Source organism: Podarcis vaucheri (assembly GCF_965113315.1).
Source record: "Podarcis vaucheri genome assembly, chromosome: 3".
In the NCBI taxonomy this organism is placed as follows: Eukaryota; Metazoa; Chordata; class Lepidosauria; order Squamata; family Lacertidae; genus Podarcis; species Podarcis vaucheri.
In genome coordinates, this window is record NC_138761.1 from 7,322,231 (window position 1) to 7,348,854 (window position 26,624).

The following is a 26,624-nucleotide window of genomic DNA, read 5'->3' on the forward strand; positions in this document are numbered from 1 at the left end:
TTCACATGTACTGCTCTCAAGCCAGGTGTCACCCATCTTGTATTTGTGCCTCTCATTTTTTTTGCCCAAGTGCAATACTTTACATTTCTCCCTGTTAAAATTCATCTTGTTTATTTTTGCCCAGTTCTCTAATCTGTCAAGGTCGTTTTGAAGTGTGATCCTGTCCTCTGGGGTGTTAGCCACCCCTCCCAGTTTTGTGTCATCTGCAAATTTGATCAGGATGCCCTTGAGTCCATCATCCAAGTCGTTGATAAAGATGTTGAATAAGACCGGGCCCAAGACAGAACCCTGTGGCACCCCACTAGTCACTCTTCTCCAGGATGAAGAGGAACCATTGATGAGCACCCTTTGGGTTCGGTCAGTCAGCCAGTTACAAATCCACTGAGTGGTAGCATAGTCAAGACCGCATTTTACCAGCTTCTTTACAAGAATATCATGGGGCACCTTGTCAAATGCCTTGCTGAAATCAAGGTAGGCTACATCCACTGCGTTCCCTTCATCTACCAGGCTTGTAATTCTGTCAAAAAAACGAGATCAGGTTAGTCTGACATGACTTATTTTTCAGAAATCCATGCTGACTATTGGTGATCACAGCATTCCTTTCTAGGTGCTCACTATTGGTGATCACAGCATTCCTTTCTAGGTGCTGTTTTGATCAGTTGTACTCTGCTTTTCAGCCAAAAGGTTCCCAGAGTGGCATATGTACAATTTAAAAAACAAAAAGCCAAACATGGCACAGGAAGGGAAAAGGGATACAATAACCTGATCTCCTTACCAATTTCTAGACAATCATGGCCAGCAGACCAAGTTCAGGTCCAGGAGGTGCCCGATTCAGCTTGGCCTCCAGCAAAAGCAGATGCCATGAGCCCTACTTACTGTCTCCTCCCAAGAGGCAGTCTGGTGGAGTGGTCCATTAGGAGGTCCATCTTTCCTGCACTGCTTGCATCTCCCCTGGGAGCCTGTGCACTTTCTTTCCTTGGAGGTTTATAAGCAGAGGTTGGATGGTCATCTGTCATGGATGCTTTAGCTGAGATTCCTGCATTGCAGAGGTTGGAGTAGATGAGCTTTCAATTCTCTTCATGAGAAATGTGGCTTTTTCAGATGGTTTTTACAGAATAAATAATGCTTTTAATTATTGCTTTTTTCTTCATTCTGATTTCCTGATCTACACTCTACATCTTCACTGGAGTAAGCAGAAGAAGGGCTTTGCTCCTGCTAAAGGAAATAGTGATCAATCACTTTATATATCAGAGTAGCTGATAATACACTCAGAGCATATTTACCTGAGTTAAAGAGATCTGAATGTAAAAATGGGATGAAGGATGAAATAGAGGCCAACGATATGGGTCTTTGAGTACTTATCTGCTAATTTTTCTCCCCTTCCATAAACAACCTGTAAATTTATGCTTGGGAGCTGTTCAGATCAGATCCCAGGAGCAGTAATATAATAAGAATAAGAGAAAGAGAAAGAGAAAGAGAATAAGAGAAAGAGAAAGAGAAAGAGAAAGAGAAAGAGAAAGAGAAAGAGAAAGAGAATAAGAATAAGAATAACACTTCTTCAGATACATATATATTGTTGTGAGTTTGGAGGGGTTAGTGTCCATGATGCCCAAGTCCCTTCCAAATCCTGGATTCAGCAAGGGTAAAATGGAGGATTTCATTGTTGAACTAGCCAGACATTGCAGGGCTTGGTGTGGATGACTTGGGGTCCCTTCCAACTCTGCAATTCTATCATTCCATGATTCTAAGAAGACTTCTTCCCAGCGCCTAACTGAATAATGTGATCTCTGATTCAATACATGTGAAAACAGTAGTGATGCCCTTCAGCTGAGGGACCTGATCCTGTTGTTGAGGAGCAAGGGAAGCAGTGTCATTTTTCTGGGAAGGAGCAGATGAAGTTCCTTCCTCCACCAGGAATAGCTCTTGCGTGGCGAGTTCCCGCCCCCCACCAAGATAAATAAACACACGAGACACCATAATTAAGGTTAATTGGGTGAATTAGGCCACAACTTTATTGAATTCAGGAATGAGAGGCATTGGCTTAGGCATTGGTCCTAACGACTATCCGGTTCCAGCCCATTTGCTGGAGACACGGTGAAGGGTTAACACTGATCGGGGGAGTCTCCCGCCGAGGCACGTCGACTAGGAGCTCCCCCGGGTCACCGCTCTGGGGCATGCCTTTGGTCCACACCTCCATAGGCTTCGGACAGGGCCACGCCCCCCCCAGAGTCCTTTAACGGACCACCCTTCGTTCACTGGGGGGAGGTGATGGCGTTCCTCCCACACACACATCCTCTTAACTCCTTCTTACCAATGCCTACCGCCAATGCCGAAGAGTTGTGACGAGTTGCTACGAGGTAGGCGAAAAACCAAAGGCTGGAAATTGCCAATTGGGAAAAATTCCTACCATGCCCCTTGCGGCGACAGGCCGAAGCCCATAGCAAAGTCAGACCTACCTAAAGCCCAACTAAAGGGAGGGAGGGTGGGGAAACGTGGGGCTAGCCGGAGAAGAGAGGGCGAGCCCCCTCTGCTCCGGCCCTAAATAGGGCAAGCCACGCCCCCTCCAGCCAGCTGATTGGCTGGCCGGGAGGCGTGGCCGGACGGGATCCCCCTGCTCTCCCGGGGGCTGAGACCAGCCCCCGCTCACGTGGGGAAGGGCGTGATGCCCGCAACCCCACCTCCTGGGGCAGGCCCGGAAGTGGCTTTGCGTGGCGAGTTCCCGCCCCCCACCAAGATAAATAAACACACGAGACACCATAATTAAGGTTAATTGGGTGAATTAGGCCACAACTTTATTGAATTCAGGAATGAGAGGCATTGGCTTAGGCATTGGTCCTAACGACTATCCAGCTCCAGCCCATTTGCTGGAGACACGGTGAAGGGTTAACACTGATCGGGGGAGTCTCCCGCCGAGGCACGTCGACTAGGAGCTCCCCCGGGTCACGGCTCTGGGGCGTGCCTTTGGCCCACACCTCCATAGGCTTCGGACAGGGCCACGCCCCCCGGAGTCCTTTAACGGACCATCCTTCGTTCACTGGGGGGAGGTGATGGCGTTCCTCCCCCCCACATCCTCTTAACCCCTTGTTACCAATGCCTACCGCCACCGAGCAGCCGCTCGCCGCCAATACTCTCATGCCTGAATCCACTCCCTTATCCCCTTAGCAATATCCATCAGCCAAACATCGTTACCAGCATCCGAAAGATGCACGCCATCATACCGGTAGAGGGCCTCAAGGTTGAAACGAATGCCTGGGTGGCCAATGACCAACCCCCCCAGGGCTGCCACTCTACGTACCACCGCCCGATCCAAGGCTTTCCTAGCCCTATTCATAGCTATCAGGCACCTGCAATCTCTCCAAACCCGCCTCTCCATCAGCGAGGCCCAAATAATTGTGACATTCGGGTAAGCTGCCTTCAGCTCCTCGAAGTCGCTAAAAATGTGCCTCTGCAAATCAACTGCCTTCCTGTAGGCTAGGTCGTTTCCCCCTAATTGTATAAGTAAAGCGTCTGGGGGGCCCTCCACTGCTGCTCTGGCCTTAACTGCCGGAAGCATCTCGGCCCAGCGCATTCCCCTCCGGGAGACCCAGGAAATGGTGATGTCAGGTGGCGCGGACCCTGGCCCAATGCACAATACTGTGCCCGATAATCCAGACGCGCACCCCCATGTCACCTGTAGGAAATTGAGATAAAAGGCCATGGTCAATCACTATCACAAATTCTTTCTCAAATAACGTTTGTACGCATCAGACTTCCAGTGACCTAAGTCCCTAATCCTTTCTGTTGTAAGACCCAGGTGCATTGCCGTGGTGGCTGCTCCAATCCTGAAGGAGTGTGCTGCAAAATCTGCCGTGGGGATGCCGCATGCTGCTAGCACTAAGCGCATGACCCGTATGAACTGGTGACGCGTCAAAGGTAAACCATCTGCGTGGATCAATAGAGGCCCTGCCGAGCTGACCCTCAGGGATAAGAAGCGCCTCGTGTCTTTTACTGGACATTGGCCAGGCCTGCCAGTGGCCCTCAGCTGAACCAGAGCCCCCCTCCCGTACTGGTCTGTTTTGGAGCTGCGTATTCGTATTACCAAGTCCTCCCGTGACAGGGTAACATCGCTTAAAAGCAAGCCCCGGGAGGAACCGTGCCAACCCGCTTCATAAACTACCTCACCCATGCGCAGAGCTCCAAAAAAGGCAATGGAATACGCCGCTGAAAATAGGCGCGCCTCGTACTTTGACCAGCATACTGCACGCAATTTTTTATGGATTTGGGAAAGGATGTCGAATGATATCGGCCTTCTCGTATCGCAGTTTGGGGGCTGTAGCCTGCGCCAACCCTCTAACGTCCTTCGTATAACAAAATCGTCACAAGGATCTGTGGAAAATACCGCCTTGCAAAAGAATGAAATTGCTGCGGCTTGAAGGTTGAGGGTTCTGGGGGCGCGGCTCAAGCGTCTTAGGTAAACTAGGTAAGTTAGCACCTCAGGCTTGATGGGAGGGGCATTGCTCTTGATGGCTCGGGTTTTGTCGCGGAATTTTAAAAAATCTGACCAAGCCTTCTTATACGATCTCAAAGTGGAAGGTGCCAATGAGGCCATTACTCCCTGAATCACTTCTGGCTCCCAGGCCTCTGGTCGCCATGCCTCTGGTCCCCGAGACTCCACAGATGTTCCGGGAACGGCTGCGGCAGAAGCTCTGCATCCGGTGCCAACGAGCGGAAGCGGTCCATCTGAAAGCGAGATAGGGCGTCCGCGATGTCATTATTTACACCAGGCACAAATTTTGCAGAGAAGTGGATGTTGAGCTCTAAACCCCGGAGAACGAAGGAACGCAGGAGGACGCCTACCCTTGGTGACCGTGCGACCTGCCTGGAAAGTACTGCCACCACGGCCTGATTGTCGGTGTGGAAGCACACCCTATGGTTACTAAAGGTTTCCGGCCACAGGTGCACCGCCACTACTATCGGAAAGAATTCCAGGAAGGTTAAATCTCTGGTAATGGGGCCCCCTTGCCAGTCGGCGGGCCAGCGCTGAGCACACCATTGGCCCCTAAAGTAAACACCAAACCCCAGAGAGCCCGAAGCATCCGAATGGACCTGGAAGTCAACCTGCAGCGACAGGTTGTCCTGCCACAGGGAAATGCCGTTGTAGTTCTGCAAGAACTTCAACCAGACTTCCAGGTCAAATTTCACTTCCTTGGATAGCCGTACCCTATGGTGAGGGGAACGCAGCCCTGCTGACAACTTCGCGAGGCGGCCGCAGAATGGGCGGCCAGGGGAAACCACGCGGCAAGCAAAATTTAAGTGACCTAACAGTGACTGGATTTGCCTGAGTGTAACTTTTCTTAGGGGGAGCAGCTGCCGAATCAGGTCGCCAAGCGCGATGAGTTTCTCCCTGGGAAGTTTTGAGGTCTGAGCGACAGTGTCCAGCTCGATACCTAAGTAAACCATTGTCGTAGCCGGACGCTCAGTTTTGTCGGCGGCTAGAGGAACCCCCAGTTCCCCTGCTAATGATATGAAGGCTTCAAGGAGCTCTGAGCACTGAAGCCTGCTATTGGCCACGAGGATAAAGTCGTCCAGGTAGTGCAACACGCCCTCGGCGCCGGTTCTAAAGCGAAGCGCCCAGTCTAGGAAGGTGCTGAATGCCTCAAAGGCTGCGCAGGCCACAGAGCAGCCCATGGGCATTGCCTTCTCTACAAAATACGCCCCCTCAAATTTGAAGCCAAGCCACCGGAAATCTTCCGGATGAACTGGCAGGAGTCTAAAGGCCGACTCAATGTCACATTTTGCCAGCAGCGCCCCCTTTCTGAACTTGCGTATGAGCTGTACCGCTTGGTCAAACATGGCATATCTAACTGTGCAGAGTTCCTGTGGTATCGCATCGTTGACGGACCCCCCCTTTGGGTAGGAGAGGTTGTGGATCATGCGATACTCACCGGGCGCTTTTTTGGGGACCATGCCTAACGGGGATATATGGAGGCCTTCAATTGGAGGGACTAGGAAGGGGCCGGCTACCCTTTCTGCTTTAATTTCCTTACTAATTTTCTTTTGGGCGACCTCGGGAATCTCCCTCACTGATTTTTGGTTTGGAGGATCACCTGAATTGGGGGGAAAGGCTACCGGGATCCTGAAACCAGTACTAAAGCCCTCCCATAGGTATTGTGCTGCCGTCCTGTTAGGGTAAAGGTCTAAGAGGTTTCTTAGCGGGGACAACTTGATGGGGGACCAGGCTAAGCCCAGACTGAAATTACTGCCTGCCACCCTGGGGTCCAAATGGCGCTCCGTGGCCACCTCTCGGTCCCTGGTTATAGGCGCCTCTCCCACCCCGAAAGGGCTGCCTCCCTTTGATGCAGGCAGTGGCAGGGTGGTTACCAAGGCATTTTTTGCACTCGTGGCTGTACTTACAGACAGCCCGTGCGCAAACCCGCTTGTTGTCAAGTTTTATTTATTATTATTATTATTTTTCTTAATTTTTATTTATTTATTTATTTATTTTATTCTTATCTTTTTGTTTTGTTTATTTTAAATGTTATTATTATTATTAATATTATTACTATATATATATATCGAATGCGTACGGCTGTTTTTAGATAGAAGGGGTGGGTGCTGTATGGAGGGGGCAGTAACTGCCCTTGCTCCTGATTAACGAAATATATTTAAAGCAAGCACCAATTAGAATGAGTTGGCCAAATGAACCAAATTCCAATTAATTTAAACGGAATTAAGTAATTAACTTGGCAAGAAATAATATATACTGACTCTAAACAACCCCAAAAGCAATGAGGTAAATTAAATAACCAAAAGACTTAACTCCACCAAATAAATCTAATCACCAATTAAATTAAATTGATATACAATCAGAATCCGGCGGCAATAGATTTGCCCTCTCACTTAGTCAACCAAATGAATTTAATGTTCCAACTAAATGAAATAAATTAGGCTGCTATTTCTATTGCTCCTCAATTCACTCTTTAAATTTACCTCAGAACCAAATTCGGATTTATTGAAATGCAGCAGCAACAAAGTAAAATAAAGCAAGGTAAAGAATATCAACAAAGTAATACAAAGTAATAAAGCGGTAAAGCAGTACTGGTTGAATTGCCTTATGCAGCACTTTGCAAATTTAAATTACACTTTTAAATGCGACAGAGAGGCAAGATCACTTGTCCAGCAGTAAAGCAGTAAATAATTATTAGCAAAGAAAATTAAATCAAAGTAAGATCAATCAAAGTAAAGCAAAGTAAAATATAACAACTTAAAATAATACCAGCAAGGTAATATAAAGTAATAAAGCAGGAAAGCAGTGCAGGCTGAGTTGCCTTATGCAGCACCTTGCAGATCTAAACTGCTCCTTAAATCTCCCTTTAAATTTACTTCCGAATCAAATTAGAATTTATTTAAATACAACGGGGAGATAAGATCACTTGCGAGGTAATCACCTGACAATTTGTTTTATCGAAGCCCTTTGATTAAATCCCTATAAAAGTTTTAAAAATGTGGTAAATTATAGGCACTGTAAGCAATTTATTAAAGGCTAACAAAGGAAGCTTTCCCACGGGTGACTGCCTAACCTAAGATGGCGGCCGCAACGGAAGTCACGTGGTCCAAATAAAATGGCGACTGGGAGAAGCTGGTCGCTAGGCAACGTGCCGACTGCTGTTGAATGGAAACGAGGCAACTCCAAGCAAGGCAAGCGCTATTACTTAAACCTCAACTGAATGGGGGAGCGCTGCGTGAGGCTAGTGATTCTAACCCCCCCGCCAAGGAATATTGCTGGCAAAGGGCAGTCTGAGTTAAAATTACGAGCTGAAACCGTGAGCTAAACTGCCACCCTCTTCCCGCTGGCGCTCCAAGCCTCCCGCCCCAGGATCAGCGCAATCCCCCCCATCGCTCTTAGCAAACCTGATCCGACGGGAGCGCAGTCCTGCAGAAGTAAGGGGGTGGGTATCCTCGGTGAATTAGCGAAGGCTGGCGGCTGGGCAACCCGAAGGTTGGGCAACCCTGTGGCAGCGGGTGTGGGAAGCCAGCTGCACGATGTGGAGGCGGGACGGAAGGGTGCGTGCGCGCTGTCGGTAGCAGAAACGGGAATACGGCTGGGTGATGGCTGCAATCCCACCAGTCAGCTGATCGCAGTAGCGCACTCACGTCTTGTCCAAAACACACCAGAAAGGCGCCTGGGTAACCAGGCGAAAAATGCAGTCCCGCCAGTCAGCTGATTGAAAAAATGCCGTCCCGCCAGCCAGCTGATCACCGAAATACTCCCTTGAAGCACAGCGGGAAGAAAGACCAAGCAGCGGGAAAATGCCAAAGGCAAAGCGGCAAGGCAAAGCAAAGGGGCAAAAACGATCCTGCAGACATGATCAAAAACGTGGGGCTAGCCAGAGAAGAGAGGGCGAGCCCCCTCCGCTCCGGCCCTAAATAGGGCAAGCCACGCCCCTCCAGCCAGCCGATTGGCTGTCCGGGAGGCGTGGCTGGACGGGATCCCCCGCTCACGTGGGGAAGGGCGTGATGCCCGCAACCCCACCTGCTGCGGCAGGCCCGGAAGTGGCTTTGCTGGGAAGGAGGAGTTGTGGTGTGTTTCTGCTGAAGGACTTGTTATTGCTGGGATACAGTAGATGACGTGCCTTTCCACACAGGGACTTGTTGACTTGAAAAAGGTTATCCTGCAGGTAAATCTTGGGATGGTGTCCAAGACAAATAAATTGCCTAGGATGAGTTAAGAGAAAAGGAGCCTGGAGGGTTCAGATGCTGACAGTTGCAGGAAATGCCTGTTTGCAGCATTTCCCCCTCAGGCGCGCAAATGTGTGTTTCAGCATCTTTTTGGCACGTCAACACTCTAAGTAAAGAGAACCTCCTTGCTTCATCCAACTTCCTTCTGCCTTAGAGTGCCTTCCCTTTGGCAAAGATCTCAGGGGAAACTGCAGCCATGAGGTTCCTTTTCCTGAGCTTTGCTCTGGTCTGCATCCTCTTCCACATTGTTGCATGTAAGAGGGAAGCTCCAACTCAGGGAGTGGGGGGCTGTAGTGCATGCAGAAGGTCTCAGGTTCAATCCCTGCCAGAAATCTGGGAAACTGCTTTGTAGCTCAGACCAATACATCTATTTTGGTTTCTCGTGACTTCAGCATTGAGATCTGTCCACCACATTTTTGCACCAGTTTGTAATTTTGTGGGTGGGAAACCCTTGTGAATATCAGGGGAGGACACAAATGGGAAATTATTTCTGAGGCTTGAAACAGCTGTAATTCTAACTGACAGGTTTTGAAAGCAAAGGGGAACCTTCAGAAAAATGGGATGAAGGATGAAATAGAGGCCAACTATGTGGGTTCTTTGAGTACTTTATCTGCTAATTTTTCTCCCCTTCCATAAACAACCTGTAAATTTAGCCTTGGGAGCTGTTCAGATCAGATCCCAGGAGCAGTAATATAATAAGAATAAGAATAAGAGTAAGAGAACAAGAACAAGAATAAGAATAAGAATAAGAATAAGAATAAGAATAAGAATAAGCAGGGTTCTAGTTAGGGAAAAGTTGGCAACCCCTTCTGTTAATAATTTATTTCCCTCTCTTTTACACAGGGCAAATATTCTGTAACACACTTAGAGGATCTTGATATCCCCCAACTACAAACTGTATCTATGGAAAAATGACATTGGGCCACTGTGGCAGTAATGGAACCTGCAAGGATGTCCCCTTTCATCCCTTTTATTCATATTGGTGTTGGAAACACTATTACAAACTCTTAGAAAAAAACGAAGAAATAAAAGGAGTTAGGATAAGAGCAAAGTCATACAAAATCAGAGCATTTGCGGATGACCTAATAATAACAACTGAGAATCCTCAACAAAGTATTCCAACAGCTATAGAAACAATTAACAAATTTGGAAGGTTGGCAGGATTCAAAATAAACTTCAAAAAAACTAATTTATTAGTTAAAAATATGAGATCTGAGGAGATAAAGGACTTACAAAAAATCACGGGCTTGGAGATTAAAAACAAAGTAAAATACTTGGGAATTTGGATATCAACAAAATGTGTTAATTTGTATCAAGTCAATTACACAAAAACTTGGAATGAGATTAAAAAAATGGAAATTTGGAATTAAACTTCACCTCTCCCTATAGGGCAGGATCTCAGTAGTCAAAATGAACATTCTACCAAAAATAATTTTCCTGTCCCAAACCATTCCAATATTGGGATGAATGAAATGCTTAAAAAGTTGGAGGAAAGACATAGCCAGATTTATAGGGAATGGAAGAAAACCAAGAATCAGACATCAAATACTTATAGATCAAAGGGAGAGGGGAGGTTTTGCCCTACCAGAATTAGAACTGTACCAAGCTGCTGCTGGATTGGTATGGATAAAAGACTTGATTAAGAGACACAGACGTGCTAGACCTGGAGGGTTTTGACAACCAATACGGGTGGCACGCGTCATTTATGAAAAGCTGAGCGTCCATAGGGGATTTTTAAATCATATTATAAGGAAATCGTTATACAAGATCTGGATAAAATATAAAGGAATATTAGAACCAAAAATTCCCCTATGAACTTCACCAACAGAAGCCCTGCCTGTTAAAAAGAAAAATATGCAAGGAGACTGGGCCACATATAGAGTATTAATAGAAGAAATTAACGATAACGTCAAATTAAAAGAATTTGAAGAAATCAGAAGACACCTGACAGACTGGCCACAATATATTCAGATAAATGAAAGATTGAACTTAGATAAAAAGGAAGGTCTTACAAAGGAAACATCTAGATTTGATAAAGAATTAATACAATATAAAGGAAAATACCTTCTCCTGAACCTTCCCGAGAAGAGGAGGACATCATAGATTTACAGCGGTGGTTTTGCAGAGGGTCCCAGATCAGAGATAGAGGAGGGGCAAAGCTGGGAAATAATGGGAGAAGCAGAGCAGGAACAGCTGGCTGACCTGTTATCACTGGAGAGCATTCCAGATCTCCCATTCTCCCAGAACACACAGCAATGAAAGTAGGAGAGCAGAGAACCCAGAGGGAATTGTCCCCAAGCAGACACCGTGAGGGAGCTGAGGCTGTTGACGACTGAGAAGGGAAGGGGGGAGGGGATTACTCGGAGCAACACCATTATCTTTTTTTTTTTTAATAATTTTTATTACATTTTTTCCAATTACAGATAGAACAGAAAAAAGAAAGAACATAGAAGATAAATAAAAAGAAGAAAAAGAAGAAAATCAAACCATTTCAACAACTTATTTCAAATTTCTATCGAACTTCCCCACATCTCCCGCATAGTGCGTTCTTAACAATAAAATTATCAGCAAATTATACCCTTGTTTCGTTTGTTTCTTTATACTTTCAATTACAGTTTAAGTTTAAATCCCTTGTTTTCCATTTACTCTAAAAATATAGCATATTGTCGTTTTTACCCATTTAAACTTTGATTCTTTCAAAAATATTATCCAATTTCATATATAATCCACTCTCGTTGCTGGGGCTAACCTTCCAAGTCATGCGGCATCTTAAAGTTCATATAACTTATAATACTTTTGCAAATAGTCCTTAAATTTTTTCCAGTCCTCCTCCATTGCTTCTTCTCCCATATCTCGGATCAAGGAGATGGCATTTCTACGTCTATATTGAATAAAAGACCTTGGTAAGAGTGTCTTGTCTTTCCATTACTTGCAGCCTGCCATGAGGGAGAGGAATCAGATTTCCTGAAGCCTGACGGTTCTTCACTTCTATTCTCTGGATAGCTACAATGCCAGTATAGGCTGTTCCTAATGTTCATACAACATAGGGTTGCCACATGTCCTCTTTGGGGGGGGGGGCAACATGACCACCCCTGGGGGAGAATTTATATTTTAAAGGAAATGTCCAGGTGTTTTTGTTTATTGGCTTTTGGGGGTTTATTTTGGCTTGGGCTTGGGTTTGGGTGGCTTAGACTTGAGCAGCTTGGGCTCTGCAAGCCATGGCTGCTGCCAGCCCAAGCTGGGGAAAAGAGGCATCTGAGCAACCCTCATCTATCAGATACCCTGGAGAGCTGAAAAACCAATGACAAACCCTTTTCTGCGTATCAGAGTTTTTCAGTCAAATGGCCCATATTGCCATTAAGCATCCTTTATGCATGGGTTCTGCCACATGATATCCAAATAGCCATGTTTCATTTTGCAAACCTCTGGAATCATCAGTGTACAGTGGTACCTCTGGTTACGAACATAATTCGTTCCGGAGGTCCGTTCTTAACCTGAAACCGTTCTTAACCTGAGGTACCACGTTAGCTAATGGGGCCTTCCGCTGTTGCCACCAGCGCATCCTGGGGCAAAATTCTTAACCCAAGGCACTACTTCCAGGTTAGCGGAGTCTGTAACCTGAAGTGTTTGTAATCCGAGGTGTTTGTAACCCGAGGTACCACTGTATAGTTCTGAGACACAATTGCTCTTATGCATCTTCTTTTAGGATGTACTCCAGACCACCTAGGAAGCCCATGATGGAGATAAGAACTAAACACTTGTGAGGTAGGTAAGCTGCCAAACGACACAATTCCTTGGGAAATCCTGCAAAAACCTCATTGCAAGGAATGGAAGCTCTTGGTTATTTTGCTGAGATTTGCTCAGAAAACAGCCAGGACTTCCTTTCTCCTCTGCAATTGCCTGTCATGGTACCCGGTGCCTGCTGCCTAAGATGGACAACTCACTTTGGAATCATAGAATTATAGAGATGGAAGGGATCTCAATGGTCATCTAGTCCAACCCCCTGCAAAGCAGGAATCACAACTAAAGAATCCCGGAAGAATAAGAAATCAAGATAATATTTTATATATATATAAAAATATGGAAATGGTTTACTGAATATTTACGGATAAATTATAAAGAGATAAAAGCATTGGCAGGATTACTGTAAAAGCCTGCAGTTTTATAAGAGTATAAGGAGTGCTTTTTTTCTAAAAAAAATATGTTTAGGGGTACTTTCATTTTCCTGCTCATATTGAAATACTGCCCCTCAATGAGGCCAAACTTAGATTTACAAAATGGTTAAGTGTATGCATATGCCTGTGTACCCCCAGAAAAAAGCACAGGGTATATATTTAAAGAAGATGAAATAAATGAACAAATTTAGATAATTTGGATATGCAGAAGATATTAAAAATAATTTTAGTTTTAAAATGTCAAAAGGATTATAAAATAAGTGAAATGTATAAAATTAGTGAAATATTTGCTTTCGTAGATTTTCACGGGTACAGGAATGCAGGTTTTGGTGTCTTCGGGTGTCTTCCCGTGTAAGAGTCGGGGTGTCTGGGCGACGTTTCGACGGGGTCTCACTCGTCATCTTCAGGCTGGTGCTTTCGGCTTCTTGTTACTGGAACAGAGCAGAATCTGGTGTTTGAGTTCCTATAAATACTGTTGAGGGGTGTGGTGTATAGCCTCCAACGTTCTGGGCAGAGAGGAAGTTCCTAGATTAGTGTGCCTTTTCTTCTTTTGTTCCTTAATTACTTGAGGGATATCTTGAGTGATTTCATGAGTGATATTCTGAATACCATTGGGTGGGTCATTAAGTGGGTCATTAAGAATTATAGAGATGGAAGGGATCTCAATGGTCATCTAGTCCAACTTAATGACCCACCCAATGGTATTCAGAATATCACTCAATTAAGGAACAAAAGAAGAAAAGGCACACTAATCTAGGAACTTCCTCTCTGCCCAGAACGTTGGAGGCTATACACCACACCCCTCAACAGTATTTATAGGAACTCAAACACCAGATTCTGCTCTGTTCCAGTAACAAGAAGCCGAAAGCACCAGCCTGAAGATGACGAGTGAGACCCCGTCGAAACGTCGCCCAGACACCCCGACTCTTACACGGGAAGACACCCGAAGACACCAAAACCTGCAATTAGTGAAATGTATACACTTGGAAAGTATAAATAAATAAATGAAAATTTAAAAAAGAACCCAAAGAATCCCCGACATATGGCCACCCAGCCTTGCCTCATGGTAATGCAGCTCCTGTTTTCACAAGTTTTTAATCACAGATCACATTGTTTGTTTGGGCACTGCCCCTGGGACCAAGGCTTCTCAAGACAAGTGAACAAGGACCATTCATTAAGATGTAGAAAAATGTGGTTTGTCTGCTTGATTGCATAAGTGCAGATGATAAGAAGAAAAGCAATTTGGTTATGACACTAACTGTTATGTACTGAGTTGAATAGGATCCAAAATGCAGCAGTCTGATTGGTCCTAGAACAATAGGATCCAGAATGCAGCAGTCTGATTGGTTCACAGGAGCCACCCAATCCAGCTCCAGGTGGAAGTGAATCCGCAACCTGATTGGCCTACAGGTAAATCCCAGAATTAGCCAATCATGTGGGGCCCATTGTATAAATAATGTATATAAAGCAGACATTCTGGGGGAACTTTGATTCCTCTTCACCAATATGAGCTGAAGAGCATGAAATCCACTCTTGACTCCGAGTATATTTCACTAACCTCTTTTATGAAGAAAGGGTTAGGCTGTGAGGATGTTCTTTGCTTAGGAAGAAAGGATGACCAGAATAAGGACTTGATTGAGCAGCTTTTGACAGTTTGGTGTCTCCCAGATGTTTTGTCAGGCAATTATTGTGGAGCGCTAGGGGTTTCCTTCCATTCAGAGCCTTGGAACTGAGGGTCAGATTTGGCAATATTTCAGTGATGGTGAAATCTTCTTATGGATGACGAAATAAAATTACTATTTTGTTTTTCTTAAAAGACAGCATAATGGATAAAGTGTACATATAACCTTGGGCATCACCAAAACAAGCATATTAAGCAAAATGCATCTAAAAATGTGCAGATCAGGAGAAAAGCACACTGAAAAGTTTCTTTCTTGGTAGGTATTGTGATTGCAGTTGAACTGAACAGTCCAAGCACAAGAGTTTGCATCAAACTGCATTGCAGCAAAGCTCTTAACTCACACTCCACTTTCCATTTACATAGGTGCTGTGAAGTTGTAATCATGAGATTACAGAAAATCTGTTAATTGTTATGGAAATAAAACAGCATGGCCTGGAGCGCAGGACAGATTGTGATCATATGAGAAAGTTGGTTCTGCGGGTAAATAAATATAAAGATAAATAAATGCTCTAGGATGAGTTAAGAGACAAGGGCCTGGAGGGATCAGATGCTGACAGTTGCTGGAAATACCTGTTTGCAGCTTTCCCCAAAGGTATGTTTCAACAGCTCTTTGGCACAGCAACACTCTAAGTAAAGAGAACCACCTTGTTCCATCCAAACTCCACTTCCTTCTGCCTTGGAGCGCCTTCCCTTTGGCAGAGATCACAGAGGAAACTGCAGCCATGAGGTTCCTTTACCTGAGCTTTGCTCTGGTCTTCATCCCCTTCCATGTTGTTGCAGGTAAGAGAGCAGCTCAAGCTCAGGTGGGGGAGCATCTGCTGCAAATGCAGAAGGTCTCAGGTTCAATTGCAGGTGTTTCCGCAAAGTGCTGGGTTTTCCCCCTGACAGAAAAGCTGGAGAACTGCTGCCTCTCAATGTACACAATTCAGAACTAGTGTGACTGGGTATAAGTGAGCTTCCTATCCTGTGTGGCTGCCGAAATAGGGGTGGTGAAGAAGGAAAGCATTTCATAATAAAACTGAATCTGAATAAATGACTTTTGAGAAAGCAGCAACGTCCAGACTACATGCTGAGGCGGCACTCCAGGTTCCATCGTGGTCATTTACATTGTTCAGGTAAGTAGCCGTGTTGGTCTGATGCTGTCAAAATAAATAAATCAAAAACTAAAAAATTGTCCAGTAGCACCTTAGAGACCCACCAAGTTTGTTCTGGGTATAAGCTTTCGTGTGCATGCACGCTTCTTCAGATAACTGATATATTTTTGTGAGTTTGGAGGGGTTAGTGTGCATGATGCCCAAGTCCTTTCTGATTGCTGGAATAAGCAAGGGTAGAAATCTAATGGAGGATTTCATTGTTGAACTAGCCAGACAAGCTTCTTTGTGAGAGAATGACCACCATAGTTGCCACCTAAAGACCCAATGAGTATAACCAAAGAAGTGATGGTGTTCTCCGGGGCAAATGGGTGGGCCTTTCCCCCTCCTCACCTGGCTGGTAGCGAGAAAGGCAGTAGCCAGCACAGTTGGATGTGAGCTGAAGAATATGCAGGCTGCAGGCAGAAGCCAGAGAGGGAGAGATGTCTGGCTTTTCTCTGCCACCTGACTCACCCAGCTCAACGCAGGGCATACATCCTAGTGGGACTGAATGTGCTCCCATCAGTAATACTGTTAAATTGTGGGCAAACATATCAGACGACACAGCGATTCTTCAAACAGCACTTGTTTATTCAAAGGCCAGAACTGAACTGAACTGAAGAGCTCAATCAGCCTGCTTATATAGAGCTCCAGAACAACGTAACTGTAGCAACTTTCTAAAACTATCCAATCACTGAACATCACTTTCGATCCTTCATTTGCATACAAACTATCTAATCACTGAACGTCACTTTCGATCCTTCATTTGCATAACTATCTACAGTATCCCCCTGCTGGCCCAGGGTGAGAACTTCAGTACATAACAAATACTACAGAGGAGATTCCAGAAAATATCCCTTTCAGAGAGACTATGCCCCTGTGGACAGATCATATAGAATCAGTTTTGGCATGCTGCCTTGCCCCCCCACGTCCGGGGGAGGGGCCCCCAGGACACGTGACGTCACCAAGGTTTGTGCGCATGGCCGCTGCAGAACTTAGTTTGGTGGGCCCAGTCCCTTCCTTGAAGAAACCCTGTGACGTAGATCAAGGCCACCCAGGGAGTGAGGATTTGAACCCAGGCCCTGGTTTGACATGCTAACCACTCCTTGGTGTGTGCAGTACCTCAAGGTGTGATACTCTCCCCGATGCTTTTCAACATCTTTATGCACCCCCTCGCCCAGCTTGTCCGGAGTTTTGGGCTGGGTTGCCATCAGTATGCTGATGACACCCAACTCTATCTGTTGATGGATGGCCATCCTGACTCGGCCCCAGACACACTGACCAGATGTTTGGAAGCTGTGGCTGGATGGTTACGTGGGAGCCGGTTGAAGCTAAATCCTTCGAAGACAGAGGTCCTGTGGCTGGGACGGGGCGATATGGGATTGGGGGGGGCAACTCCCATCTCTTGCGGGGGCGCAATTAGTGCCAGCATCGTCCGTTAAGAGTTTGGGTGTAATCTTCGACACCTCCCTTTCCATGGAGGCGCAGATTGCAGCTACAACAAAGGCGGCATTTTTCCATCTCCGCCAAGCTAAGCAGTTAGCTCCTTACCTCTCCTGCCCTGACCTAGCCACTGTGATCAATGCGACGGTCACCTCCAGACTGGATTATTGTAACTCGCTCTACATGGGGCTGCCCTTGAGACTGACCCAGAAACTCCAGCGGGTGCAGAATGCTGCAGTGAGACCCCTATGGGGTCTTTGCTGCGAGATCACATTCACCTGGTGCTATACCAGCTCCACTGGCTCCCGGTGGAGTACAGGATCAGGTTTAAAGTGCTTGTTTTAACCTTTAAAGCCCTATACGGCCTAGGACCCTCGTACCTACGGGACCGCCTCTCCTGGTATGCCCCACAGAGAAACTTACGGTCTTCAAATAAAAACATCTTGAAGGTCCCAGGCCACAGAGAAGTTAGGCTGGCCTTAACTAGAGCCAGGGCTTTTTCGGCCGTGGCTCCGATCTGGTGGAACACTCTGTCACAAGAGTCCAGAGCCCTGCAGGACTTGACATCTTTCCGCAGGGCCTGCAAGACAGAGCTGTTCCACCAGGCCATTGGCCAGGGCACAGCCTGACTCCCTCCCTCGGCAATCTTCGCGAAGCTCTGGCCCAATGGTTGCCAGTGGCTTGAATTAATTAATTTTATAATGAATGATTTTAGAGTGTTGTTTGTGCTGTACTTTAGTACTGTTTTATTGTTGTTAGCCGCCCTGAGCCCGGCTTCGGCTGGGGAGGGCGGGATATAAATAAAATTGATTATTATTATTATTATTATTATTATTATTATTATTATTAACCACTACATTAGCCTGGGTCTCATTCTTGAAAATGCTCTTTCAATGCTCAAAACAAAACGTCAACCAATTACTGTCCTTTTTTTTTTTGCACAAGAAGTCTTCTCAAATCATGACAATTTATGTCCCTCTCTTTTGACAGGGCAACTTACAAGCTGCAAAGAACAGGGAGGATATTGCCAGGAGCCACTAACTCTGAAATGTCCCTATGGAAATATTCCAGCCAACTGTGGCTTTAATGGAAACTGCTGCAAGAGTCAGTGAAACACATTGAGTTGGCCTTGCTAACAAGGGGGAATGTTTGTTCATTTTTAATCCTGCTTTTTCATTCTGATTTCCTGATCTACGCTCTAGATCTTCACTGGAGGAAGCAGAAGCAGGGCTTGTGCTAAAGGAAACAGTGATCAATCACTTTATAAATCAGAATAGCTGATAATTGTCTCAGGGCATACTAACCCTATTCTTAGTAGTACAAAGTATGATTCAGTTCTCAAGTTGCACTTCTAGGTTCTGCATCAAGTGACCAAACTGAGCCTTCTAATGTGTATTTTTCTGCATGAGGCTTTGTTTCGTCAGAATCGAGTACAGTGGTACCTCGGGTTACAAACGCTTCGGGTTACGTGTTTTCAGGTTGGGGACCATGGGAAACCGAGAAGTACTGGAAAGGGTTACTTCCGGGTTTTGCCGCTCACACATGCACAGAAGCGCCAAATCGCATAAAGTGTGTGCGCAGACGCGGCCCTGCAGGTTACGAACGCTGTGGGTTGTGGACGTGTCTTCGTCACGGTTTACATCCGCAACCCGAGGTTCCACTGTACACACTTCCAGAGCTAATGCTAAATACATTAATTCTGGTAAATGAGCCACCATAGCCACTAGAGGGCCATGAAAATTGGTGTCCTGGGCTTTTTAACTGGTCTACTTATGTACTATCTGAAACCAAAAGGGCACATTGCCTGCCAGAATTCTTTTCAGCGGACTAGGCCTGCACGCCTTCTTCCCTGTCTGCTACAGATTCCTGCATTTCAGGGTAGCATACCCTCCAACATTTCTCCAATGAAAATAGGGACGTCCCATTCCATCTTGATAATTCAACTATGTATACCCCACACATCTTATTGGGTTGCCCAGCACTCTCGGCAGCTTCCAAAATATATATAATAACATAATAAAACATTAAATGTTATAAAATCGTCAGATGGCTCTGGTGCTAGATAACTCCATACCCTCCAACATTTCTCCAAGGAAAAGTGGGGGACACTGGTGGTGCTGTGGGTTAAACCACAGAGCCTAGGGCTTGCTGATTGGAAGGTTTGTAGTTCGAATCCCCGCGACGGAGTGAGCTCCCATTGCTCAGTCCCTGCTCCTGTAGATAAATAGGTACCGCTCTGGCAGGAAGGTAAACGGCGTTTCAGTGCACAGCTCTGGTTTGCCAGAAATGGCTTAGTCATGCTGGCCACATAACCCAGAAGCTGTACACCGTCTCCCTCGGCCAGTAAAGCGAGATGAGTACTGCAACCCCAGAGTCGTCCACGACTGGACCTAATGGTCTGTTGGGATACTGCCAGGGAGATAAAGTCCATCATGGCCCCTAAGCTCGCTGCCGGACGATCCATCGATCTCCCACAGTCACGCAGTACAAGCTATTAGTGACACGAGTTTCCTGGAAATACCATGCCACATTCCAGGGCTCATGCACTCTCTTATCAGCAGATAATGCACAGCCAGAAGTCGCACTCAGGAGAGCATTATTTACAAGCCTTTATTCAGCGTTGATCAGAACAAAGAAAGACATGACTGCCTGCGACAGTGTCTTCGACAGAGAGAGAAACGAAAGCAATAGCAAACATAAACATCCTGTGAACAGGAAATACGCAGGCTGTGACACAAACATCCTGCTCCCTTTTAAGGTGGAACGGAAATATCCTAACATCGTCAGGGGTCCCTTTACCCTTTACCTAAGGAAAAGTGGGATATTCTGGGATCAAATCAGAAACCAGGATGGTTTCTCTAAATCAGGGATATCCCTGAAAAATAGGGACACTTGGAGGGTCTGGGGTAGGACTAGATGTTATTTTGAGCCCTTCAAACTCTACAATTCTGTGATCCTCTTGCATCTTCTGAAGGTGAGGAATCTGACTTTGGGGCCATCAACAATAGTTCTCTTGTTTCTTTGATGCAGATAAACCACCAACAATGCCCGAGTGCAATAGACTGGGAGGGTTCTGCCAAGAGGATCTCAGCAAACCCTGTCCGTCTGGTCGGAATCTTCCGAGTTACTGTGGCGTCGATACACAGTGCTGTGCTCTCGAGGGATACCCGTGAGCAGCCCACCTCCATGGTTGTAGACATCCGATGCCTCTGCCAGTTCTTCTCAATCTTTGCTTGTGGAAGTGGAGCAGATCTGCACATGTGTGAAAGCAGACAATGAAATAAATGCTCAGATGAATGCTCAGATGAATAAACACAAAATAATTTCACAAAGTTGAAATAGAATGTGTATTTTTTTTGTTTTCTTTTTTAAAAGTGTCTACTGCTAAATATGACCCAACTCTGATGAAAGAACATCTTATCTGCTCAAGATCCCTCTTGACTGAAGTCCTCATCAAGTAGTCCCAGGAGCAGATAATTGGAGCCAATGCTTTTCATGCACACAGGTTATGGGAACATGGGCAGGAGAGGCTGAACTCAACCCAGACCGGAGCCATGACTGAATTGAAGCTGATTTTTAAGGAGCCATTGCCTTGTGGGTGACCACAAATAATTGAGGGTGGCATTTAGTGCTATTGAAGTTAATGGACATGACTGTATTAGGTTTATTTCTTTCCATGGGTCTACTCTGAGTAGGACTCAGAATTTTTTTTTGAGGGGTGGGAATTTCTGTGAATGAGAGAAGGGACTCAGAGAGGTTCCAGGGAGTGGGTGGAGGAACTGAAGAACCAGGAAGGGCTATTGCTGCCTAGTGATCAAGATCCCAGGTTCAATCATCATCTGGGTCTTTCATTCTTTTCAACTTTCATTCATACACATTAATTCATAATTGTCAGGAACTGGGCAGAGGAGAAATGGTGGAGATCGCCACCTCAACTTGACCCTTCCAAGGAGGAGGAAGTGGAAGACAGTTTAGATTTACAACAGGGTCTTGAGGGAGGTCACAACTCAGAGGCGGGGGGGGGGAGTTGGGAAATAATGGGAGAGGAGGAGAAGGAGGAAGCAGCAGGAAGAGATCACGTTGGCAAAAGACAGAACTCTACAGTGCCACCTGGTGTCACAGTGTTACAATGCATTTAAAACGCTTTAAAAACCCCCACAAAAACTAATGTAGCTGAGTCTACATATATTAATTTCTATCTTCTCTCATTATGAGTTATATGTTTTTAAAGACATTAAATGAAGTACAGATTGTCAGAATACACCTCTGGGGCCCCCCGCAGCCCATGGGATGAGACAAACCTCTCCAGGCATCTTCCTGATGTTGTGCAGCTCCAGGACATCCACAAATCATTAGTTCCAGAACGCTCCAGGGACACACAGCAGATGCCTATGTGCACACACACTCAGCAGAGATCAGCAGAAACGAAGTGGAGATTGGTGTGCTCATTCTAAACGTTTATTAAGCAGAATTTACAGGACAAACGTTCATGGTGTCCTCTCACTCTAGCCCTTAGAGAGAACAGAACAGAAAAAAGAACAAAACACAACAGAGCAGAAGAGTTAAGGTCAACTTCTATTCCCACACTTTCCAAGCCTGGGAAAGTAAACATGGACATATGACATAACAGATGCATAACCAGCAACGGGAGGAGTGAAAACCTGACAGACTACCTAAAAGTGTTTGTTTGTTCTATCTCTATAAATTGTCCTCTTCCAGACTCACAGCAAGGGGAAGTCATGAAGTGACACACCTCACACCTGCAAATTGAAATATACTCAGAGTCCTGCGGTGATTTCATGCTCTTTATTGCAACTTGTAAAACAGTGATGGAATTTTCCCCCAAACCTCCAGCATAACCTACAGTCGTACCTCAGGATAAATACGCTTCAGGTTGAGCGCTTTCAGGTTGCGCTCCGTGGCAACCCGGAAGTAACGGAGTGTGTTACTTCTGGGTTTCGCTGTTTGCGCATGCGCAGATGGCCAAAATGACATCACACGCATGCGTGGAAGCAGCAAAATGCAACCCGCCCACACGCAGACGTGCTGTTGCATCTTACATTCTGTTCGGGATGTGAATGGGGCTCTGGAACGGATCCCATTCGCATCCTGAGGGACCACTGTATATTATTTACACAATGAGTCCTGTCTGATTGGCTGATTCTGCTTCCCTCCTGGAGCCTGATTGGGAGAGAAACCAAAATAGATGGATTGGTCTGAGCTACAAAGCAGTTTCCCAGATTTCTGGCAGAGGGATTGAACCTGAGACCTTCTGCATGCACTACAGCCCCCCGCCCCCTGAGTTTGAGCTTTCCTCTTACCTGCAACAATGTGGAAGAGGATGCAGACCAGAGCAAAGCTCAGGAAAAGGAACCTCATGGCTGCAGTTTCCCCTGAGATCTTTGCCAAAGGGAAGGCACTCTAAGGCAGAAGGAAGTTGGATGAAGCAAGGAGGTTCTCTTTACTTAGAGTGTTGACGTGCCAAAAAGATGCTGAAACACCCTTTTGCGCTCCTGAGTGGGAAATGCTGCAAACAGGTATTTCCTGCAACTTTCAGCATCTGAACCCTCCAGGCTCCTTTTCTCTTAACTCATCCTAGGCAATTTATTTGTCTTGGACACCATCCCAAGATTTACCTGCAGGATAACCTTTTTCAAGTCAACAAGTCCCTGTGTGGAAAGGCACGTCATCTACTGTATCCCAGCAATAACAAGTCCTTCAGCAGAAACACACCACAACTCCTCCTTCCCAGCAAGAGCTATTCCTGGTGGAGGAAGGAACTTCATCTGCTCCTTCCCAGAAAAATGACACTGCTTCCCCTGCTCCTCAACAACAGGATCAGGTCCCTCAGCTGAAGGGCATCACTACTGTTTTCACACGTATTGAATCACAGATCACATTATTCAGTTAGATGCTGGGAACAAGTCTTCTTAGAATCATGGAATGATAGAATTGCAGGGTTGGAAGGGACCCCAAGTCATCCAAACCAGCCCCTGCAATGCAGGAATCTCCGCCAAAGCATCCATGATAGGTGGACATCCAACCTCTGCTTAAAAACCTCCAAGTCAATTGTCAGGAAAGGTTCGAGACCAGCGAGACCAACAGTTTGAAAAAGACTGGAGCAATTTTATTATGTATTTGAAAGAACATTGTAAACATTTAACAACACTAACAGGACTGATTTAAAGGTTTGCTAGTCAAAAGGAGAAGAATATTTACAATTATAAGGGTTATGAAAATAAAAAGAAAGGTACCTTGGGTTAAGTACTTAATTCGTTCCAGAGGTCCGTACTTAACCTGAAACTGTTCTTAACCTGAAGCACCACTTTAGCTAATGGGGCCTCCCGCTGCCACCGTGCTGCCGGAGCATGATTTCTGTTCTCATCCTGAAGCAAAGTTCTTAACCCGAGGTACTATTTCTGGATTAGTGGAGTCTGTAACCTGAAGCGTATGTAACCTGAAGCATATGTAGCCTGAGGTACTGCTGTAGATAGGGGGAATGAGAAATGCGGGTGAAACTACAAACTGAAGTTAGAAAGTCAGGTTGGAGGGATGGAGGGAACTCAATGACTTGAGAGAGTCAAAATATAGGTGATGATAAGAAATGTAAAAAATGTATGGTGGGGTTTTTAAAAAATAAAAATGCCAGTAAATATTATACATAAAAATAAAAACCTCCAAGTCCACAGGCTGCTGAGGGAGATTGTTCCACAGTTGAACAGCTCTTAATGTCAAATAGTTTTTCCATATGTTTAGTTGGAATCTCCTTCCTTGTAACTTGAATCAATTGCTTTGAGTCCTACGCTCCAGAGCAGGAGAAAATGAGCTATCACATCTCCTCTCAGTCTCCTCTTTTCCAAGCTGAACAGAATAAAAATTTGCTCATGCCACATTGAATTTATTTTATTGATCAGAAATACATTGGAAATTATTATTGTTCCAGGTTTGCAGTTTTCAGGAGCCAATTTGTTCGGCTACTAGGCCATTCGAGATACAGTGGTACCTCTGGTTATATACTTAATTTGTTCCGGAGGTCCGTTCTTAACCTGAAACCGTTCTTAACCTGAGGTATCAATTTAGCTAATGGGGCCTCCTGCTGCCACCGCCATGAGATTTCTGTTCTCATCCTGAGGTAAAGTTCTTAACCCAAGGTACTATTTCCTGGTTAGCAGAGTCTGTAACCCGAAGCGTTTGTAACCTGAGGTGTTTGTAACCCGAGGTACCACTGTGGTTCCAAGCTGAACACATTCCACATTTTCACCATTATAACATCAAGATCCTTAGTGTCATCATCGTCACAATCGCCCTCCTCAAAGACCTGCAGGCGTTCAGCTGCCGAACCCTTGACCGCTATGGGCTCCTCAGTCTCAGACTCAGCCTGTGATGCATTTTCCTAGGTTTCAGTGCCTTTGCCAGAGATTTCCTATCATCTCAACACTGCTGTTTTGCTAAAGAGTGCCCTGCACAAACAAACAACTCCTCGCAGCACTTCATTTATAACAGAACACAACTACTCTATAATATGATCATGGAACCCCCCAAAATATAAAACAATGCAGCTGCATAAGAACCGGAATCAGGTCCAACATAGAATTATTAATGAGCCATTTCCATATGTACCTTAAGTATGTATAGAAACTCAATGAGAGGCCTGAGCTTGCTTTTGCTAGGTAATCTCACTTATATTAAGTCCAATTTGTGACAAACAAGCTCTCTTCTCATCAACGCAAAGGAGCCTTTCTCTTTTCTGATTTTGATGCTATACTACACTGAAATATCTAAATGTTTCTTTCCCTGTACTTGAATCTCACAGCCACACAACCCATGCTTTCCTGACACACCATTCCTTTGAGAACCACTGATATAGATGATAAATGGCAAAGGGGGCAGAATCTGTTGCTCACCTTGGGAAAGGTGAGTGTATCTGATGGGAAGAGAAAGCCTGCTTTGCAGCTCAGAAACCAACCTCAAGCATATCCACATTTCAGGACTGACAGAGTGCAAGAGCTTGAAAGGGTCAGCCCTCAATCTTACTCCCTTCTGGTCATTGGTTTTTGGGCCTCCCTGATCCAGAGCCAAATTATTGGTCCAACGCACCCTCAAGGATCTAGATCATTAAACTGCTCCAGGTGCTTAAACCTGTCCTCTAGGTGAGTATTGCAGCCTCTCCATTTGCAACAACCCTAGACAGCCAGTGCAAGAGAGATATCCTGCTACATCTTCCAGTCCCTAAAACCCACTGCTCCACACACCCATCAGAAGAAAAGAGCCATGCAGTTCTGCAGCAACCATCCTAGATGATCCTTTGATGCAAGCAGTGCAGGAAAGATGGAGCTCCTAATGGACCGCTCCACCAGACTGTCTCTTAGGGAGAGATAGGAAGCAGGGCTCAAGGCATCTGCTTTTGCCAGAGGTCAAGCTGAATCAGGTACCTACTGGCCCTGAACTGGGCCAGCGGGCCATGATTGTCTAGAAACTGGTAAGGAGTTCTGGTTTTTGTTTTCCTCTTCCCTTCCTGTCCTTTTCCGCTTGTGTGCTATTTTTGGTTTTTTAGTTTTTAAATTGTACATAAGCCACTCTGGGAGCCTTTTGGCTGAAAAACAGAGTACAATTAATCAAAACAATTTTAAAAATGTTTCTACTGACAGATTTCTTCACACATTTTTGGGGTGCTGGGTGTTTTTTATAGATTTGTTGTTCTTGTTTATATTTTTGGAATGATGGGATCAAGTCATTAATTTATGTGGTTGCTTGGGGGAGAATGGGGTCATAAAATGTACATAAAACTACATGCAACACAAAAACAAGCATGCTAAGCAAAATGCTTATGGTCTAGAAATTGGTAAGGAGATCTGGTTTTCGTTTTTGCCTTCCTTTCTTGTCCTTTTCCACTTGTGTGCCATGTTTTGTTTTGTTTTTTTAATTTGTATGTACGCAACTCTGGGGGCCTTTTGACTGAAAAGCAGAGTACAGCTGATATAAAGAATTTAAACAATGTTTCTACCAACAGGTTTCTCCTCTCATTTTCTGGGTGTTGTTCTTGTTCTTGTTTGTGTTTATAACTTATGAATGATGGGATAAAGTAAATAATTTATGCTTGTTGTGGGTGGGGAGCATCTAATGGGCGCAATGGACATAAAACTATATGCATCACAATATCAAGCATGTTAAGCAAAATGCATCTAAAAATGTGCAGACCAGGAGAAAAGCACACTGAAACGTTTCTTTCTTGGAAGGTATGGCAACTGCAGTCGAACTGAACAGTCCAACCAAAAGAGGTTGCATCAACCTGCACTATGGCCAAGCTGTTACCCGAAATGCCATTTCCTTTCTATCCAGGCACCATGAAGTTGGGAGATGACAGGAAATCTGTTAATTGATACGGAAAGAGAACAGGATGAGAAAGATTGTTCTGCAGATAAATCTTGGGATGGTCTGCAAGATGAATAATTTGCCTAGGATGAGTTAAGAAAAAAT

At 45.3% G+C, this 26,624-nt stretch overlaps 1 long non-coding RNA gene across 2 annotated transcripts in view; it reads left to right on the forward strand.

Annotated features, from left to right (window-relative positions):
• LOC309529665 overlaps positions 1 to 20,402 on the forward strand; it is a 65,098-nt gene extending 44,696 nt beyond the window's left edge. Inside the window, exons 1-3 of one of the 2 annotated variants that reach the window (XR_014218272.1) lie at positions 15,240 to 15,354; positions 18,138 to 18,251; positions 20,178 to 20,401. This is a non-coding gene — a long non-coding RNA (uncharacterized lncRNA). Of the gene's footprint in view, positions 1 to 15,239; positions 15,355 to 18,137; positions 18,252 to 20,177 lie in introns of those variants that run through there. The other variant, XR_014218271.1, reaches the window with a different exon arrangement.
• Positions 20,403 to 26,624: the final 6,222 nt, after the last annotated feature.